This window comes from Paramormyrops kingsleyae, chromosome 1 (genome assembly GCF_048594095.1).
Source record: "Paramormyrops kingsleyae isolate MSU_618 chromosome 1, PKINGS_0.4, whole genome shotgun sequence".
NCBI lineage: Eukaryota > Metazoa > Chordata > Actinopteri > Osteoglossiformes > Mormyridae > Paramormyrops > Paramormyrops kingsleyae.
Genome location: NC_132797.1, coordinates 63,082,541 through 63,089,825, shown reverse-complemented (window position 1 = coordinate 63,089,825; position 7,285 = coordinate 63,082,541).

The window sequence follows — 7,285 nt, the reverse complement described above, 5'->3', positions numbered from 1 at the left end:
TGGAGTGCTGAGTGTGTCGATATCAGGGTAATTAATGCCCTGGAAGCGAGGTGAACAGGCCGGGGCTTACTGTGGCAGCTCACCGCTTTGTGTTAAGTTACTAAGGCGGCCGATGCAGTTCCTGCCAAAGCGATGGCTGAAGACGCCGTTCCGTCTGCCTGCTCAACATGTCCTCCCTGTCAGAGTTGCGTAACCATTTGAACTAGAACACTACATGGTGTCCTGGTTGTTTATTTTACTTGGGCGGATTATTCATCCTGTCACACACGCGCGCGCACACACACACACAAACACACACACACACACATGTTTCTGGCCAGTGCATGTGAAGGAGGCAGTTGGAACCTAACCTCCAACCAGATATTGTCCAATCCAACCCAGTGAACTGTTTGAATGCCGCGGCTTTGTCCAGCGACCACACACGATCACAGATCGGGTCCTACTGCTTGACCTTTAGGCCTCATTAACAACTTTGCTACATCTTTCTGAGAAAACTTTAGCATTTAGCGTCAAATCACATTAATTAAAGCTCTCTGTGTAGAGATACAACCACAGCAGTGCATACACATCTTATGCAGCTTTGTATTATGGGTTGGCTCCCAGACCTGGCAATGGGGGGGGGGCTCATACACGTTAGTCAGCCTGCAAGGCGATGATGTGGTCTGTCTTCTTCTCTCAGCAGGATCACATCTGCACCGTTTCATATCAGGGGAGTGTATTTTCCTGGAACTTCTGCATTTTCGGGTTGAGGGCTTGAGCATTTCTGCAGGGTTAAGTGGTTTGTCTCCTCCACTACAAATTTACTGCTGTTAAATATAAGCATGCTCTGTGTGTGTGTGTGTGTGTGTGTGTGTGTGTGTGTGTGTGTGTATGTGTGTGTGTGTGTGTGTGTGTGTGTGTGTGGGTCATGTATATATTACATTGTGGGGACAATGTGATAAAAACCTGTTATTTTGACGTTGTTGGGACCATTTTTCTTGGCTCCCACAAGGGCAAACTCATTTTTATGAACTTTTCATGACTGTAATCAAAAACTAAAAATGCCAAAAGTCTTCTATTTTGTTTGGTTACTTATGGGTAAAGTTAGGGTTTGATAAGGGATAAGGTTGTCATTTTTGGGAATAGGGTTTTTCCCATAGAAATGAATAGACAGCCCCCACAAAGATATGGATACAAATATGTGTGCGTGTATATAAATGTGTTGCATCTTAAAGCGCAGCTGACAGAGATACTGCTAAATGCTAATAAGATAAGAAAAAAGCTAAAAGAGCGAGTAGCTGACTGCTTCCCGCCGCCCGTTTTTAAGAGCATCTTCACATTAGCATACTGTTGGGCGATCGTCAGGCTACTGCACAGCATAGCTGGCAAAACTGGTCGTTATCCGTCAATGTAGGAAGTGATCTGTTTAATGTGGGGTCAACGCTGAATGCATGTTTTTATGTCTGATAAGCACAACAGTGGCTAATTTTGTTAACAAAGGATATTCTCTCGCTCCACGCGCGCGGTGAGGGGATGGCATCTGCGGAAGCTGCGGGCACGATGACACGTGACTGATGTTTTCTGACACTGGCGTAATTAAACAGCTACTCTTTTTTTAATTGTGACAGGCTACAAGGAGAGCAAATAGCGTACTCTAAAAAAGCCACCATAATGCTTTAAGGAAAGTGAATTGTCTCTGAAGGTTTTGGGTTCAAGCACTAGAACAGGCATCTGTATGATGCCCTTAAAGAGAGACCCAGTTGCTTCAGCGATACATTGAGTCATATAGCTAAGCTACTTTGTTTAAAGGTAAACACAAAAGTCTATATTATTATTTACATTGAGACAAAAAGAAGTATATGTTTGTTTTAGCGTTTTGGAGCAATGTTGGCCTTTTATCCATTTGGCTGTTTGGAACGTTTGTGCATTTAGTGCGGCAACATGTTCATCGCTAACTGCGTGTAGCAAAATGACAAATCCGCATGCTGTCAGAATTCCAAAACAGAGAACACAATTAGGATGATATTTGTCATCTAAATATTGGGACGGTTTTGTGTCTTTTCAACAGAGCAATAATCGCATTTGGCACCGTCAGACAGAGTAACTGCGGCATTAATGAAACTCTTGGGTAAATAGCAATATTAAGGTCACGTTGTCAAACAATGTTGACTATGGATCCAGTAAGTCCTACTTCTGTCACAAAAAACTTCAACAAAAACTTCAACTGTCCTTCTGACATTAAACAAGGGAAAACGATTATGTTATAAATCCTTTTCTGTCTTTCCATATTAGATCATAGATTTGAGAAGGATGCCCAGTGTTCTATAGCTCCAAAATGGCCAGAAGAACATTATAATTAGTTTCAGAGAACTGCCGAGAATAGAGACTTACTCTTCGCTTTACTGACATCTACCAAAATACACACTGATGTAAGATGGGGGGGGGGGGGTGCACCTTGGGGCCCTATTACAAAACCAGTCACTTCCCAGCCTGTTTTCAAAAGCAGAAATTCAACCAAAAATGTCTTTGATTAACTAGTTACTTATGTTCTTATCGTGTAGTCAGAGTATGGAATAGTCTTCCTGATAACGTAGTGCAAGCTGAATCCTTGGGTTCCTTTAAATCAGAGCTAGATAAGATTTTAACAACTCTGAGCTATTAGTTAAGTTCTCCCCAAGCGAGCTCGATGGGCCGAATGGCCTCCTCTCGTTTGTATAGTTCTTATGTTCTTATGTTCTTATTGGAGCAAATAGGCCAAAACCAGCATAGGTATGGGGGAGGTTATTTTCAAACTAGTAAGGACACCATTTTCAAGTTCTGCTGAGGTATATGGCCTAAACAGTAGTTATAAATGGGCAGTTAAATTCCATCCACCTATCCTATTGAGGGTCACAGGGGGTCCAGAGGCTACAGGCACAGATCAACCCAGGATGGGGCACCAACCCAACACAGGGCACACTCATGGGCAATTTTGGTATCTGCAATTAACCTCAGCATGTTTTAAATGCTGGGGGAAACTGGAGGAGAACATGCAAACACCACACACATGCAGCCATGGTGGAGACTCAAACGCTGGTCCCAGAGGTGTAAAGCAACAATGATAACCACTGCGCCACCATGCCTCCCCAACAGCTCATTTGTTACCCACAATTCCACTAATCAATGTGATGTTAGGCTCCTCTTCTGCAGGTCTGAGCAGTGAAGGTTTTGTTTTCCTCACCCTAAGTCATTCCTGAGTGTGGATCATTCCCTTACCCGCATATAAAAGCTGGATTTGGATGATGTACAAACACGGTATTTCCTCTCTCCGTCCATCCATGTGCTAACAGCCTTTTGAAAGACTGCTGCTGCTCCCTACAGTTTAAAAATGTCTTTTTTTAACATACACCCGCACTCACTCACTCCCCCTCCCATTCTCCCACCCCCCGCTCTTCTTTGTGAGAGTCCATTGAAGCTAGTCACTGTTCCCCAATTGGTAGCAGCCTGAAGACCTCTGAAGGCTTTGGCTGCTAAATCCCACTTAAAGAGTGGATCTTTCCCAATGTTCACACACTTCCTGCCTGCTAAATGCACTTTGGACCGGATTTCCAAACCATAATTGAACTACAGGCCATCACGCACCCAGGGGTGTGAAAATGCTCCTCAAAATCCAGCGGCTTAAATGTTCAGGGGAACATTCCGTACGACAATCTCAGTAAGTGAGGTTAACGATCTTTACAGAGCCATTTCTCTGTATGAATGGTAGTTTTTATCCCTTCCGTATTCCCCCTTAAGTGCCCTTTGTTACTCAGCTCAAGAAGGACTTTAACAAAACCATTTTTTTTGTTAACTCCTCTGAGGGGCCCTGTGTGTCTTTTTTTTTTTTAGGGATGCTGCCAGATTTCGTCACAACTTTCCGAATCTTGCACAGCAATGCTGGGGTCCAGGCTGTAAGCTTTCAGGACATTATAAATCATCATCAAGTTACCCCAGTGTGACCCAAGTCACCCGAGAACCATGTGGGTCAGCTGCTTCCATGGGCCCTCACACCCTTGACCAGTAAAAAGCCTGGACAGACCACCCTTCATTAAACTTTTGCAGAATGAGCAGAGCCACCCGTGACATATGGTATGGACCTTTATTTTGGATGGGGGTGGGGGTGGGGGTAAAGGTGCCCTTTTAGAAAAATTGCCAAATAAATAGAGAAAAAAAATAGGGCTGACAATCAGACAGAATTTACCAGAAGGTTATAACCTTCAGAAAAGTTACCACTTTAATCTGGACAACTGAATGTGAATACTTAATGATAATTTACCAAATTAGAATGTTTCCGAAAAAGAATAACTATTACCCTTTACTAATTAAAATTTCAAACTATGGGCGTCTGAACCCCTAGCCTTGTTAGGATGTGGGTATATTGTCGTACTGTAACCTTCTATTAAACTGCTTGAATAACCATGTTTTGTTGAGCTTATGTCCTCTATGGACTTCCTGTTCTGCACTTCCTCTGCCTGCTGATCCGTAAGCTCCGTCAGCCGGATGACAGTGAGCAGTGCCCATGTGATGCTCTCCACGTTGGGGTTCCCATTCCTAGCACCATCCACACCAATGGCAGCCTGTCTTTCAGAATCTATCCCATCTACCCCAGGTCAGCAGATGAAACAGATCGGCGTACTTCTGCAGGAAGTGGATGCGATCGGAAGGATGCTTTGCTTGCAGCTGTATATGCCACGAGGCTCCATCTGCGGGTAACGGGCCCTTCTCCGACACGTAATCTCTCCCAGTGGCACACAGTGCCCAGTCTTTCGCAGCACGTTTCACGTCTGCACGCATTTGTCTCCAAGCGAGCCCTCTTTCCATGGAATGTTCCACCCTGGGGGGCTGGGGTCTTAGAAGCACTGATAATGGGGCCCTGTGTTGTGGGTGTCTGGCACCAGCTAAAGAGCAACGTGGCTGGTCCTGCGTGTCACCAAAGGCCAGCAGGGCACCTGGGAGAGGTGGCCTTTCTAATCTCTGGTTGTACCACAGTGTTCATTCGTTTATTCGGGAGTGTATGTGTACATATGTTTCACGCATTAGAGACTGTTGTTTTTCCAACAATTAGAGAGACAGAAGTGCAATCACGAAAAGCAGGAAGATACAGCAGAACACCTGCACAGGAACATAGCAGTGTATTCCTGCAGCACTGGTTTGTTTTGCCAATGCATGCATGCAGTTTGTTTGCACCGGTGCTGCGAGAGTCATGGGGACTTAACTGTATGCGAGGACCCCCACGTTGACCCCGTGGCCTGGCGGAGGGCGTGCTGGAAAATGCTGGCTGCCAAAACCCAGTGGTGTCTCCGCTGCACATGCATATAGTGTTCATATTTAATTAGGATTATTAAGGACACAACAGGCTCACTTAAAATCGGCATGATTTTAATTCCGTTTGTAAATCCTGGTCCCCACAAATTTCAATGGAGTTCAGCAGCACACAGATTGGAATGGAGACAGCAAGTCTGGAGGTACTGCGAGGATCCTGGCACGGGGGGGGGGGGGGGGAGGGGGGGGTAGGTTTGGCTCGGCGAGAGCCAATCTGCGACATGTTTGTGCATACTTGCTTTTGTGCTGTATGAGTGGCATATGGAAGTGGAAAAAAAAACGCCGAAACCGCTAGAATGGCGAATGTGTTACCGCCATGTGCTCATTAATTAAGAGGTTGGTGGTTTACGTTAAAGGGCCGGCGCATGGCGTGACAGGCGTGGCTGCGTGCACACGTCACCGTGGCGACCGTGTGTCGCTACGGTATGTCTCTTTCCAAAAATGGTACGCTCCACGTCTCTTCAGCGCTTCCTCACTTAAACAAAACATGTGTAAGCGTATCATATTGCTGCTTGAAAGCCATCTTCGGGTATCCATTGAACATTATGGAACATTCTGGAAATTAAACATAAAATGAAAACTTTAGCCTGGCATTCATCTGTAGGCTTCCACAAGTAAAACCATACCCCTCCCTCCTGCACGCCTGCCAGTTTAATCCGATCAGGCTGCGCCGCATTAAAACGCAGAGCAGCGTGCATCAGATACGGGAGCTCCTTTATCACGTCGAGGCCCAGGGCGACTCATGTTTGTGCACGTGGCGTCAATGAGGCGCTGATTGCTGCAGCCTAACAGGGTGCACATACCCAAGTCACTTTACAAGGATGGAAGAGGAGAGGTATAGGATGCCAGCTCTGGTTTACAAAAACTGAAAGGAACTGCACCATCTAGGAGCCACCTTGCTTTTGTAATTGTTCAAAAGTAAAACATTCTGCTGTGTAGCTGGAGATGATGTAGGACGGAATCTAGCTAAAGATCATACACACACACGCAAACACGCGTAGCACATGCACATACACTTTCTCACACACGCACGCTTTTAAGGGAATGCCGTTGTGTGATAGCCAGTAGAAGGAGAAAAAAACGAATGTGTAATAGTGTTTTAGCGAAGCTCAGACATCGTAATTCACAGCCCTTTTGGAGTGTGATTAATCAGACGAAGAATCAGAACAAATTCAAACTGAACGTCAGCTGAGCATATCTACGTAGCGAGACTCTCAGTGACGCCACAGATCGATTCGATTTCAAGTCTGCTTCCAAGTTACGCAATGACTTCCAAACCGCGGCAGTGCATGGCCGCGAATGGCAGCCTTGTGTTCCCGTGCATCTCCAGATCCATGCATATGCCATGCATTACAAGATACAGCTGATTTTAGGTGCTCGCCACGTCAAATCGCTACAGTACAGGGACCAGTCACGGGGGACACTGAGCACCATCATTCTCCAGGAAAACAAAAGCGGCCGAGCAGGCGAGCATTCTTCCTTAGAGTGGCTGGCAAATTTCACCCACGGCATGCTAAGATGGCGGGATGAGTTTGCTTCAGCCTAGCGTGGCAGGTCCTTCTGCTGACACACGGACTCCAAAATTATTTCATATCTGAAAAATATCCGGGCAGCTGGCGTCCTGATCTGCACGCTGCGAATAAGCCATTTACACATCGCAAGCTACAAGCTCCATTCCGCACCCCGGCACTGACTCAGGAAGGTGGTACGTTGGACCAGGGCATGGCTCGCATGTGTGTGTGTGACAGTGAGTGAGAGCTAAAGGAGGGAACTGGTACGCTAAAAAGCACATTAACACCTGTTGTGCTAAATCGCTGGCTCCCAAGTTTCCACGGCGACCCTCTGGGATGTCCACTTGCCAGCGGAACCCGGTCTGAGAAGCAGGCGAGTGGGAAGTGAGGGGTGGGGGGGGGGTGCCGTGCAAGATGCCGATATCACCCGCTCCCCGCACTGCCCCGCCTCTACA